The following is a 14,733-nucleotide window of genomic DNA, read 5'->3' as shown; positions in this document are numbered from 1 at the left end:
GTGAAAATATTCTGTCTTCTCACAAAACAAATGCACCAAATCTAATCAGCATCATGCAAAGAGTGAACAGAAAAAAGCACTGAGAATGCTTGAATGAGGATACCTTCTCTTAGTTAGGATTCCTATTGCTGTGAAGCGACACCATGACCAGAGCAACTCTCAAAAAAGGAAAACATTAAATTGCGGTGGCTCATAGTTTCATAAGTTTAGTCCATTATTGTCGTGGAGGGAGCATGGCAGCATGCAGGCAGACATGGTGCTGGAGAAGGAGTGAGAATTCTACACCTTGATCCTCAAGCAGCAGGGAGTGTACTGACTTGAGCATCAGAGACCTCAAAAGTCACCCCAACAGTAACATACTTCCTCCAGCAAGGTCACACCTATTCCAACAAGGCCACATCTCCTAATAGTGCCACTCCCTATAGGCCAATCATTCAAATTAATAAGTCTATGGGGGCCATTCCTATTCAAACCACCACACACCTGTAGGGAATGTGGCAGCTACATGGGCTGCACTTCACTTCTAATTTACATGTATCTCACTGTTCAACCGGCATTCTGTAGTCAAAATGTCTTGTGGAAATGTCATGGTAAATAAAATCCTGTCTTTCTAGTAATTCCTATTATAGTTTTATGAGAAATGTATACTTTAGAAGCAGCTCTTAATGCTTTTATTTTTTTTGATAGGATCTTACTCTGTCTGTCTGTCCTGGAACTTACTATGCAGACTAAGCTGGGTTTGAACTCACAGCTATCCTCCTGCTTCAGTTTCTTAAGTGCTGAGATTATAGGCATAAACCACAACGCCTGTCCTTTATTTAAAAATATTTTTTTTCTTGAACTGGAGAACTAGCTCAGTAGTTAAAAGTACTGGCTGCTCTTCAAGAGGAGCAAGATTCAATCCCCAGCAATCACATGACAGATCCACAACTATCTCAAATTCCAGTCCAAAGGGATCTGACACCCTCTTCTGGCCTCTAAAGACACCAGGCATGCATGTGGTACACATGCATATGTGTAGGCAAAACACCCATACACATAAATATAAAATGATTTTGTTTTAACTCAATCTGCAGACCAGGCAGGCCTTGAATTCAGAGACCCACTGCTTCTGCCTCTTGAGTACTGGGATTAAAGGCATGCACTATCTGAGGAAAAGAGGTAGTGTCACTGGCCCAGGCTGGCCCTGAACTCCCTATATGTCTATGAATGACCTTGAATTGGTCTTCCTGCCTTCACTTATTGAGTGCTGGGATTACAGAAATGTGCTACCTCACTCAGTCTGGGGATCAAGCATGCACTCTACCTAATTGAGCCTAATCCCTAGCCTTTATGTGTTTTTCTTTCTTTTCCCTTCCTTCTATCCATACATCCTTCAACAGTCTCTCTACTCAAGATCCTCCTACCTTTGCCTCTTTAATACTGGAGATAGATACATGCCACCACACCTAGTTCTTAATACTTTAGCACTATAGAACTGTGATTCTTTCTTAAACTTTTTACATAACCATAAAATTTTCAAAATATGTTGAGTCCATTATCTCAATTGAGTTTAGATTGACACTTAAGCCAGTTGAGTAATTTGGTTGTAGTCTAAGATAAAGTTATTCATAGAATCAGGACTAGAACAAATCACTCCGAAACCTTTTCTAATACATTTCCATCTGCCCCCATCATGTATTAGAAAGTACCCCTGACAATCATACCTTTATTAAAGAACTCCTCTACTGCAACTTACTTTTACTTTCTTTGGCTTCAGAAAGATGATGATAATATGCAGGTTGACTGAGAAGACCTACTATCAACCAGAGAAATCTATTGTCCTCCATAAGTCTACTCGGCCTTTTTCTGTCTTTCTCTACCAGCCACCTGTGCTATTCAGCTCCAATCCCAACCACCTGTAGTCACTTTCTCTCTCCTTTCTCACATTAAGAGTGTCCTCTGTCCCAACTAACTTCACGTCCAATCTTTCCCAGTAACAATGAGGAATAAAACTCCCATACCCCAAGAAACAAATTTACATGCAACAGATCCATTTCTGTACCTGTTATGCCTCAGCCTACTCCAGGCACCTTAGATAACAATCAGCCTATTTTTCAGGGTCCTTCCCCACGTTCCATGTTCATGTTTCACCAGGTGTTATTTCAAATATCTACCAAAGTGGGGCATCAATGCCTTAGTTACTACAGAGGAGCAACAGGAAACTTAAAGAAAGTTTGTGTAGAGCCTTTCATGTTTTCTCAACATGAGGAAGAGGAAGATTCTGATATGATGGAAGAGGAAGAAACAACAGGAACCCTTCTCCTACTTAGACAATAACTACATAAGCAGAATTTGTTAGATGCAACTGTTTTGGAACTATGGGGCTACTTCCCCGGTAAGGCTTGGACAGACTTCTGGCTTAGTTAGGGTTTCTATTGCTGTGAAAAGACACCATGATCATGGCAACTCTTTTTGTTTGTTTGTTTTGCTTTGTTTTTTGAAACAGGGTTTCTCTGTGTTGCCTGGCAAATTGCTCCTGGAAATAGCTCTATAGATCAGGCTGACCTCGAACTCACAGAGATCTGCCTGCCTCTGCCTCCTGAGTTCTGGGATTAAAGGTGCATGCCACCACACCCAATGACTAGACCATGGCAACTCTTATAAAGAAAAACACATTTAATTGGGATGGCTTACATTTTCAGGTTTAGTTCATTATCATCATGGTGTGACATGGTAGTATGCAGGCAAACATTGAGCTGGAGAAGGAGCTGGGAGTCCTACATCTTGACCCATAGGCAAGAGGAAGTGGTCTGAAACACTGGATGTGGCTTGAGCATATATGAGACCTCAAAGCACCCCCCTACAGTGACACATTTCCCCCCAAAGGCCATATCTACTCCAACAAAGCCACACCTCCTAAAAGTGCTACTCCCTATGAGTTTATGGGGACTCCATACATTCAAAGTACCATAGATAGCAAATTCCAATGAACTAGGAAAACTGAGCTCTTAGCATGGCAGAAGCTACTCATTCCCCCACCCATGTCAGGTAGCTGTGACTATACTCCTGAAATAGCTTACATGAAGCTTATGGCAGACAATTTAGACACACAAAAAAGAACTTTTCTCCAATTTTGGGGATCTCTGCTCTGACTACTGATTGATCACAAAAGTGTAAACAAAGGAATCCTGCAGAAAACAAAAACTTCCACAAGCCAGTGTGGATCAGGACTGTCCATCAAAGACCTGTGTGCTAAAGGCTTAGTTGCCATCTTGGAGCTATCTTGAGGAGGTGGTACAGGACTGGGTAGGAGGTTTTCTAGTCATAGGAGCCATACCCTTACAGGAGATTGTCAGACCCTAGTTTTTCTTTCATAACTCATTCATAGAGGAGGAAACTGTGCTCCTCTGCATATTGCCTGTCCAGATGTACTATCTTGCCACAGACCCGAGAGCAAGGTAGCTATCACCTTATATACTGAACTAAGTAAAACTACATCTTTCATTTTTATAAACTGATTATCTCAGGTATTTTGTTTCAGTAATGGAAAATGGATTACAATGCATGGCAAGTAGCCATTGTTGTTTCAAAAATGAAGCTGGACTCATCTAATACCATACACAAAAAGTAATTTAGTATGAATCAAAGACCTAAGTATAAGGCCTAAAGCATTAAAACTCCTAGAAGAAAACATTAAACAAAGCTTCAAAACTCTGAATTTGGCAATGATTTTTTTTTAATGTAGCCAAAGCCCAGGAACAGAGAGAGAGGGAAAGATAGAAAAACTAGACTTCATGAAAAGCTTAAACCTCACAAATCAAGTAATACTATTAACAACCACAGAATGGGAGAAACTACTTCACATAATTTTGTTGATAAGGAATCCATATCTAGAATAGATACTAAATTTCAGTATCACACAAATCAAAATAGGCAAAGAACTTGGATAGACATTAACAAGATATACAGAAGGATGATGACCTGAATTGGATCCCATCCCCAGAACCTCCAAGGTAAAAGAATAGACTCCTACATATTGTCCTCTGAAATCTACACATGCACTGTGGCATGCAAGCACCCCACTCTACCCCATATATATAGGTAACTGATTTTTTGAAATTTTAAAGAAGAAGGCTACAGAGATCAGTGGTTAAAGCAAGCATTGCTCTTGCAGAGGACTGAATGAAGTTCACTTCCCAGAATCCACATTCAGTAACTTACAATCACCTCTAACTTCAGCTCCAGAGACTCTGATACCCTATTCTGGCCTCTGCAGACACTGCATTCAAATGCACAGAGTACACAACACCTACCTACCTACACGGGTGCACACACAAATAGATACAGACAGACAGACAGAGATGCATACATATACATAACAAAAAATTTTAAAAAGATCCAAGAATGGTTGGAATACCTTTTAATCACAGCACTTGGGAGGGAGAATTAGGCAGATCTCTAAGAGTTCAAGGTCACCCTGGTCTACGTATCTCATTCCAGGCCAGCTAAGGCTACAAAGTAAAACCCTGTTCTCAACAAAATGAAATAAAAAATTAATTAAAAAATCACTTGAAAAAGAAACTATAAAGGTCAAACTAACTCCAATGAAAGCTGGAAGAGAATAATAAGGATAACAATTACATACAAGTCAATGAAATTAGAAATAGAAAAATATAAAACAAAAAATTTGTTCTTTTGGGAGATTTTAAAAACAAAACTTTAGACCCATCCAAAAAATGAGAGGAGCAGAGAGATGGCTCAGCACTGGCTGTTTTTCTAAAAGACCCTGATTCAATTCTCAGCATCTAAGTGGTAGCTCACAATCTTCTATAACTCTGGTTCCAGGGGATCTGATGGCCAATTCTGGCCTCTGAGAACACCAGAAATACATGTAGGCAAAACATTCACATGCATAAAAATATTCATAAAATATAAATACACATACACACACACACACAAAGATTCAGCCAGACATAATAGTACATACTGTAACCCCATTAGAAAGAGAATAGGAGCCCACTTAGTGGTACATGACCTTAATCCCAACACTTGGGAGGCAGAGGCCAGCCTTATCTATAGGAGTTCTAGGACAGCCAAGGATACCCAGAGAAATCCTACAGGGTGATGGGAGAAAGAGGAAGAAGTGGGTGTGGTGATACACTCCTTCAATCCAGAGGCAGGTGGCAGGTGGATCTCTGTAAGTTTGAGGCCAGCATAATCTACATAGCAAGTTCCAGGGCAGGCAGGGCTACATAGAGGCCTTCCCTCAAAAAAGAGAGAAACAGAGACAGACATACTAGTCAGCCTCACTCAGAGCTTAAAGAAATGAAAAAGACAATGCTGTAATACTGTAATTTTTGTCAACAAATTAGACACCTTAAGTGAAATAGACAAATTCTTAGGAAGAATGAGAACTGACTCAAAAAGCAATAGGAAATATAAGCAGATCTAAGACAAGAAATTTAATTAATTAAAAATCTTCTACAAGGAAAAGCTCAAGCACAGATGTTTTCAATCACATTAAGAATGGTACCATTTCTATACAGACTCTTCCAGAAAATGGGACATTTCCTAAATCACTTTACAAGGCCAAAATCTTATACCAATTCAAAGACACAAAGTGGAAAACTAGAGGATCAAAATCCTTAATGAAGATACAAATATTTTAATAAAATATTAGCAAGCCAAATCCAGCAAAATGTAAAAAGATTTTTCAAAGGAATGAAAAATTGGCTTAATATCCAAATATAAACTAATATAACATATTGACAGACTAAAAAGTAAAACCACATGGCAACATCAATTAATGCACAGAAGAGCATTTGACAAAATCCAGCAACCTTTCATAATTAAAAAAAAGAAGAAGAAAAATGCAACAAAACAGGAATAGAGGGGAATTTTCCTCAACCTAATAAAGAGCATTTCATATCTATCAAATTCCAAACACCAAACAGGGTATGGTAATGCAACCCTGAAAACCCAGCACCTGGGAGGCAAAGACAGGAAAGTTTAATGTTAGACACTATTCTGATCTACATAGCAAGTTCAAGGCCAGCCTGACCTTCATAAGGGGACCTTGATTGAAAATACAAAGGTCAGGGATGTATTATGGTGGGAGAACTCCTGCCTAAGGCTCGATGGCCTATGTTCAGGATCTCCAGCACAAAAAAAAAAAAAAAAAAAAAAAAAAATCAAATACCACATAGTTATTGATAAAAAATTCTAACCAAGGAACCAAGGTTCTCATGTCATTTCTATTTAATGCTGTATTGATGGGCAGTATTATGAGGCAGAAATCCTAACTGAAACATTATAAGACTGGTATAGGGCACATACCTTTCAAACCAGCAGGACACTAAACAGATCTACTTCCAGGACAACCAGGGCTACATAGAGAGACTCAATCTAAATAAACAAACAAATAAATAAATAAAGGTTGGTTGGTTGTCTGTTTTTTGAAGTCCAAATTGGCCTTGAATTCCTGATCTTCTTGCCTCAGACTCCTAAATAACTGGAATTTAATGTTGTCTATCACCAGGCCTTCAGGTCAGATTTTCTTCATGCACAGATGATCTGATCCTGTCAGTAGAAAATACCAAAGAATCCACAAAGAGCCCCCACTAGAATTAATTAGTAAATTCATTAATGTCACAGGAGAAAAAGCCAACTATATTCCTATACACTAGCAATAAATAACCCTAAAATGAAGCAGAAAACTATTACATTCATAATAGCATAAAATATTTAATACATTTGTTACAAGAAATGCAGGACTGAACAGTACCTGGGAGATGGAGGCAACAGAATCTTGAATTCAAGGTCATTCTCAGCTATGCTTCAAGACTGAAACTAGCTGGGTGTAGTTGTTCACTGTGGTGGTATTTTGTTTATGATCTAACAAATAAAGCTTGCCGAAGATCAGAGTGCACAGCCACACTAGTTAGCAATAGAGGTCAGGCAGTAGTGGTACATACTTTTAATCCCTGGAATCAACAGATAGAGGTAGACGGATCTCTGTTAGTTCAAGGCCCACCCTGGGCTACACAAAACTGATCTAGTCTAAAAGAGAAACAGAGTTCACACAAAGGTGATCCTAGCACATGGGATCACATGCCTTTAATCCCAACACTAGGGAGGTAGAGACAGGAGTGATATGGCTGGGAAGTGAGAGGAATATAAGGTGGGAGGAGACAGGAGCAGTGCAGTCTGAGCAGCTGTCAGTCTGAAGTTGCAGTCTAAGGAGACAGTCTGAGGACAGGATCATCCCTTTAGTCAGAGCATTGGTAGAGGTAAGAACTCACAGTGGCTGGCAGCTCTGCTTCTCTAATCCTTCAGCTTTCACCCCATGATAGCTGATTCCAAGTTTTTATTATTAAGATCAAAGAAAATTTGTTCTAAGGTTCACACCAGCAGTTGTGGGGCAGAGGCAGGCAGATCTCTGAGTTCCAAACTAGCCAGGTACATATTGTGAAGTCTAGGCCAGTAAAGGTATACATAATAAGACCTTGTCTTAAAAAAAAAAAAAAAGGAGCCGGGTGTTGGTGGCGCACGCCTTTGATCCCACCACTCATGAGGCAGAGGCAGGCGGATCTCTGTGAGTTCGAGGCCAGCCTGGTCTCTAGAGTGAGTTCCAGGCTAGGCTCCAAAGCTACACAGAAAAACCCTGTCTCGAAGAAAAAAAAAAAAAAAGGAAGGAGAGAGAGGGAGGGAGGGAAGAAGAGAGGGAGGGAGGGAGAAAGGGAGGATTGAGACTAAGCCAGAATAGTTAAGACCCTGTCTCAAAAATAAATTAATAAGAAAGGAGCTGGGGGGAAGAAGGAAGGAGGAAGGCCAGAAGTAGGGGAGGTGGAGAGGGAGGAAGGGCAAAAAGAAAGAATGATAGTTAATATTGATTGCCAACATATCAGAATATAGACACCTAGAAGACAAGCCTCTGGGTACACCTGTGAGGGACTGCTTGATTGGGTTAACTGAGGCAAGAGGACCACCGTAAAAGTGGATGGCACCATTTCCTGCACTTGGACCCTAGACTCTATAAAAAAGAGAAAGCTAGCTAAACAACAGCAATCATTGAAAGAAAATAAGCCTGGAGACACTAACCAGGTACTAAGCAGGCTTTTATTAAATCCTCCAGGCTACACTCAGGATGGGAAGAGATGTAGCCCCAGGGAGGGTTTGGGAAGTGAGCTTTATAGGGAATAGGATAGGAGTAAGCTTTAGGCTAGCTGGTCAGGCCTTGATTGGCTGCAGAAAGAATATTTTCCAAATAAGGGTGTGGGAGCATGAAGTATAATGCAGTCTGGTACAAAATTTCAAATGCAGAACTCATCATTATCTTGTAAGCTACTCATTGGTGGACTGAGACAAAATGTCACTAACCAAAATTAGGCCCTATCAATCATTCTCTGCTTCCTGACTGTAGATGCAACATGAGCAGCTGCTTCAATTGCCTGATATCAGGACTTCCCAGTATCCTGGAACTGTGCGTCACAGTAATCCCTTCACACGCTCTGTCAGAGTGTTTTATCACAGCAACAGGAAAAGCAAGACACAAACAATAATCACTCTATAACACTGATGAAATAAATGTATAGATATTCTATGTTCATGAATCCAAAAGTCCAATGTTTTCTTTCTTTCTTTTTTCCTTTTCTTTCTTTCTTTTTTTTCCTCAAGACCAGGTTTCACTGTGTAAAAGCCCGAGCTGTCTTGGAACTCACTCTGTAGACCAGGCTGGCCTCAAACTCACAGAGATCCACCTGCTTCTGCCTCCCAAGTGCTGAGATTAAAGGTGCAAGCCACCATGGCCCAGCCAATATGTTTTCTTAAGATTTACTTTTATTTATATATATGTGCATGTGCCTATGTGTGTCACACGTGTGAGCGGGTGACTGTGGAGGCCAAGAGAAGGCAATGATGAGATCCTTAATGTGGGTGCTGGGATCCTCTGGAAGAGAAGCAAGCCCTCTTAATCACTGGGCCATCTCCCTAGCCCTCCAATACTACTAGGATTGCAGTTCTCCCAAACTGACCTAAAAGTTCAACTCGATCCCTTTCAGAACCTCAGAAGTCTTTATGCAGAACTTTACATATTTCTTGAAATATAAATAACCTAGAATATCAAAACAACTTTGAAAGTACAGAACACAGTTTGTATGCCATTTCTATACTTCTCAATTTTTAGACTTACCATAAAATTACAATAATCAAGAGAGTATGGCATATGCCATAGATATGGATCAATGGAACAGAATTAAAAGACCAGAAATTAATTTCTGTATACTTATAGTCAACTGACTTTTGACAAAGGTACAAATGCCATCTAATGAAAAGATCGTCTTTCAGACAAATGGTATCTGAAGAGATGAGTTTATACCTCATATAGGATATATACAAATTAAACTAAATAAAATACTAAAATTTTAGAAGACAGAAGAAAAATGTTGCATTAGGCAAAAATTACATATAAATACCAAGAGCACAACCCATAGAAGAAAATAGTAAATTGGACTTCATCATAATTTAAGACTTGGTGCTTCAAAAAGATACCATTAATAAAATGAAAAGGGAGAGACAGAGTATGGAGAGATGGCCATGGTTAAGAGCACTTGCTGCTCTTCTAGAAGACCCAGGTTTGATTCCCAGAACCTACATGGAGGCTCACAACTGTTAGTAACTCCAGTCCCAGGGGATCTGATGCCTTCTGTCTTCCATAGGCACTACAAGCATATAGAATACATACATACAAGCAGGTGAGACATCATAATGTCGTCTACTGGCCTCCACAGGCACTGCATGCCTTTGATGCACATGCATACAAACAGACAAAAGGCACATACACATAAAATAAATCTCAAAAGAAAAATATTTTAAGGAAAATGAAAGTAGAGCTGGAGAGATGTCTCAGTAGTTAATGTAGAGATGCCTTCAGTGGCTGAAGCTCCTAGAAGAGAAGGTAGGTGGTACCCTCCAACACATTGGGACAGGAGACCGCTTTCTGAACATAACACCAGTAGCACAAACTTTGAGATCGACAATTAATAAATAGGACCTCCTGAAATTGAGAAGCTTTTGTAAGGCAAAGGACACAGTCAGCAAGACAAAATGCCAGCCCACAGAATGGGAAAAGATCTACACCAACCCCACATCTGACAGAGGGCTGATCACCAAAATATACAATGAACTCAAGAAACTAGCCACCAAAACACCAAACAATGCAAATAAAAAGTGGAGTGCAGAACTAAATAGAGAATTCTCAACAGAGAAATCTAAAATGGCTGAAAGACACTTGAGAAAGTGCTCAACACCCTTAGCCATCAGGGAAATGCAGCTCAAAACAACTCTAAGATACCATCTTACTCCTGTCAGAATAGCTAAAATCAAAAACACCAATGACAGTCTATGCTGGAGAGGATGAGGAGAAAGAGGGACACTCCTCCATTGCTGGTGGGAGTGCAAACTTGTACAACCACTTTGGAAATCAGTATGGCGGTTTCTCATGGGAATCAATCTACCTCAAGATCCAGCAATTCCTCTCTTAGGCATATACCCAAAGAATGCACATTAATACAATAAAGACATATGTTCAACTATGTTCATTGCAGCATTATTTGTGATAGCCAGAACATAGAAGCAACCTAGATGTCCCTCAACTGAAGAATGGATATAGAAAATGTGGTACATTTACACAATGGAGTACTACTCAGCAGAAAACAAAAAACAAAAAACAATGGAATCTTGAAATTTGCAGGCAAATGGATGGAACTAGGAAAAATCCATCCTAAGTGAGGTAATCCAGTCACAAAAAGATAAACATGGTATGTACTCACTTATATATGATTTTTAGACATAGAGCAAAGGATTACCAGTCTACAATCCACACTGCCAGAGGAGCTAGGAAACAAGGAGGACCTCAAGAGAAGACTGCATTGTCCCTTGAAGAAGGGGAGGGGGACAAGAACTCCTGAACAAAGTGGGATCACAGGGCATGGGTGGAGAAGGAGGAGGTGGGAAAGGAAGAAGGGGAGGGGGTGGAAGAACAAGAGGACTGAGACAGGGGAGGAATAGAGGATGCAAGAAAGGAGATTCCTTGATAGAGGGAGACAGTACAGGTATGGGGAGAGGTATGGCACAGAGGAAATGTTAGGAGTTCCACAGGGATGACCTCAACTAAGAATCCAAGCAGTGGTGGAGAAGATGCCATTGATGCCCTTCCCCTATAATGAGTTTGGTGTCTACCTTGGTTACCATTCCTAGAGCCTTCATCCAGTAGCTGTTCGAAGCAGAAACAGGCACCCACTGCTAAGCATACCCCTGGAATCCAATTAAGGGATGAGCAAAGAAGCTAAGACAGTGCTGCAGAAACCCACAGAAACAGTTGACCTGACCTAGTGAGAGCATAGAGACCCTAGTCATAAAGCTGTGGAAACAACATTGGACCGAATCAAGCCCTCTGAATGTGGGTGCCAGCTAGGAGGCCAAGACAGTCTATGGGACCTCTAACAGTGGAGTCAGTCTTTAACCCTAGAGCACAAATGGACTTTGGGAGCCCATTCCCTATTGAGGGATACTATTGCAGCCCAGATACAGCAAGGGGGGCCTAGACCCTCCCCCAAATGATATGACAGACTTTGAAGGTCCCTGGTGGAGGGCCTCACTATCCCTGGGGAGGAGTTTGGGGATGGGTTGGGGGGGTTGGTAGGGAACATGGGCGCCTGGGAAGGTGAAGGAATGGGGGGGGGATGGATATGTAAATATGAGTAGTAATTAAAGAATTAAAAAAAAAGAACACTGGCTGTTCTCCAGAAGATTGGGGTTCAGTTTCCATCATCCACATGGTAGCTCTCAACCATCTGTAATTCTAGTTCCAGATTATATTATATTCTCTTCTAGCACCAGTGTATGCAGGCAAACACTCAAATGCATACAAAGTAAATCTTTTTTAAAAAGAAAAAAATTGAAGGTAGATAAGGAGAGACTTAATAGATGTTTGCCATGAAAACATAGGAACCTGAGTTGAGACCACCCAGATGTTCAGCACCCACATAAAAGCTAGACATGGCAATGTATATTCATTATCTGTTACTGGGTAGGCAGAGACAAGCGGGTTTCTGGAGCTCGCTAGCCAACTATTCTAACCAAATTGGTAAGCTCCAGGTCAGTGAGAGACCAAGTCTCTAAAACTAAGATAAAACTCAACTGAGGAGGACATCCAATATCAACCTATAACCTCTACATATACAACACACACACACACACACACACACACACACACACACACACACACACACACACATTGTTGTGATAATTCCTTCCTTGGGAAGGATCTCTTTATAAGGTCCCAACAATAAACCACAATATGATTCCACCGAAGTACATTCTGGGAAACCAATGAGTTTGTTAGGCTTATTTACAGAGTGAGAGGTGAGGGGTTATGGGCACCATCCTGAGTGATTCACAAGCTGTCACACAGGAAGAGGTCTGGATGCTGGCTTCCTCAAAGCCACAAAGATAGAGGCCCTTCCCTTTTTCTTTCCCAGCCTACATACTAAAGCCTCTCCCTGAGTCCTGGGCCCCGAAGCAATTAGGGCATAATTGCATACATATTACTGGGAGGCATGGTTGGAGACTCGGGTAAAGGTTCAATGACTCTCCTCACCTCTTCCTTCTGTTAGGGAATGTCAACAGTCCACAGACATAAAACATGGACACTTGCAAGCAAGCACAGCTGATCTGATGAAGATGGTAGCTGTTTTGCTCTGAGGACACACTTTTACAGCAAATAAAATGAAGGGCTACAACTCAGGAGTAAAGCACTTGACTAGTATGCAAATGGCCCTGAGTATTTTAATCCCCAGCACTGAAAAAAAATTTAAAAAAAGAAATATAGAATAGACTGTGAGAAAATACAAACCATATATCCAATAAGGAATCATTTGCTCAGAATTAGAACTCATTAATATTTTTTTTAAATCGACACACAAACCATATTTAAAAAACGAATAAAGGTTGCCCCCAGCCGAATAAAGGTTGTCAATCCATAAGGACAAAGCTCTCAACCTAACCACCAACAATCTTGTTCCTCTTAATGTTGTTGAGCATTAAGTTTCAACATGAACATTCAAAACACAGTAGAAACAGAGGGAGCCAATTCTAGAAAATGTACCTCATACTATTTGCTAACGACATAATAAAATCCAGAGAGGTCACCTTAAAAAAAAAAAAAAAAAAGAATAAAGGATTTGAGCAGATATTTTGGCAAAGAAACAGGAACAGGTAGGAATGACAAGAAAAAGGCCGACAGCAGCACTAGTCATTATGGAAATATTAATTGAACCCTCAATGAGCTGCTACTTCACACTCAGAGCAGTAGTAAAAATTTTAAAAATTTTAAAAATTAAAAAAAAAAAACAAATGGTGGTCTGTAGTGGTGCATGCCTTTAATCTCAGCACTTGGGAGGCAGAGGCCAGCCTGGTCTACAAAAAGTTCTGGGACAGCCAGAGCCTGTCACACAGAGAAACCTTGTCTCAAACAAACAAACAAACAAACAAACATAAAAGGTAAAGAAAACAACAAATGCTAGAATGGATGAGGAAAAACTATCAGTTGTGGGGATATAAAACAGTACAGTCACTCTGGATAATATTTTGGTAGTTTCTTGTAATATAAATATAAATATAAATTTATAATACCCTCAAAAGTTTCACTTACAAATATCTGCTCAAGAGAAACGAAAATGTCCATAGAATCTTATATGTATTATCAGAACAGCTCTCATACTGGAAATAATCCAAGTCATGAATAAACAAACAAAATACAATATATTCATATAGTGGAATATTACTTATCCATAAAAAGAATGAAGTACTGATATATACTAAACTCTGATGAACCTCAAAGTAATCTAAGTGAAAGAGACCAGTCCAAAAGGGCCACATATCATATGATTCTATTTATATGAATTTCCAGAAAAAGGCAAAGTCATGGAGGCAGCAATCAGAATAGGGGTTACCTAGGTCCAGAAGTAGGAATGAGAATTTATTATAAATGGTGGATACTAGACTACTTCTTTATTTTTTTATGTGTGTGTGTGAATGTGTCAAAGATATGCCAAGAATGTGTGTGGAGGTCAGAGGACAACTTTTGGGAGTGAGTTCTCACCTTCCCACTTTGTTTGAGGCAGGGTCTTGCTTGTTCAAGCTAGCTAGTCCAGGATTTCTAGCCAAATTTCCTGTCTTCACCACCCATATCACTGTAGGAGAGCCAGGTTAGCAGATGCACACTACAGCATGTGGCTTTTTACATAGATTCCAGGAATCAAACTCAGTTAGTTAGGCTTGTATGACAAATGTTTCCCCTGAGCCTCCCTCCCAAATCACCTCTCGGACCCAACATTGCATTTTCAGTTAACTAAAATATTACAAAGCAGGGCTGTGATGATATTAGTACAACTCTGAGATTTTGTTAAAGTTCATTGAATTATAAACTTAAAATAAGTGAATTCAGATGGCTAATCAAGCCCATCCATTGATACTACCTAAAGACTGAGAATTCCTTTTTGTCTTGTAAGGGACCCACCCCCCCACCCCACCCCACTCCCGCTGAGAAGTGTTCCTTAAAGCATCAGGGGATGCTGCTGGGTCACTAGTGCTGAGACTTGGGGCTGTCACCATAACCCAGTGGTATTATGAAAGACAAATGACCCATTTCTTACTTTGATGTGATTAATGCTTGAAAGGTGGGTCCAGATC

General features: G+C 40.2%; 1 protein-coding gene across 5 annotated transcripts in view; it reads right to left on the bottom strand.

Moving 5' to 3' along the window:
- Positions 1 to 14,733, bottom strand: part of Dennd2b (DENN domain containing 2B) — a 184,745-nt gene that overhangs the window by 169,468 nt on the left and 544 nt on the right. Inside the window, exons 2-3 of one of the 5 annotated variants that reach the window (XM_035442292.1) lie at positions 6,767 to 6,965; positions 6,319 to 6,387 (exon numbers count right to left, since the gene is read on the bottom strand). The exons of 3 other annotated variants lie outside the window; for them this stretch is intronic. The gene's annotated coding sequence lies outside the window, so the exon portion shown is untranslated. The remainder of the gene's footprint in view (positions 1 to 6,318; positions 6,388 to 6,766; positions 6,966 to 14,733) is intronic. One more of the 5 variants, XM_027410047.2, reaches the window with a different exon arrangement.

Source organism: Cricetulus griseus, chromosome 3 (assembly GCF_003668045.3).
Source record: "Cricetulus griseus strain 17A/GY chromosome 3, alternate assembly CriGri-PICRH-1.0, whole genome shotgun sequence".
Taxonomy (NCBI): domain Eukaryota; kingdom Metazoa; phylum Chordata; class Mammalia; order Rodentia; family Cricetidae; genus Cricetulus; species Cricetulus griseus.
This window is presented reverse-complemented; position numbering and strand designations above follow the sequence as displayed.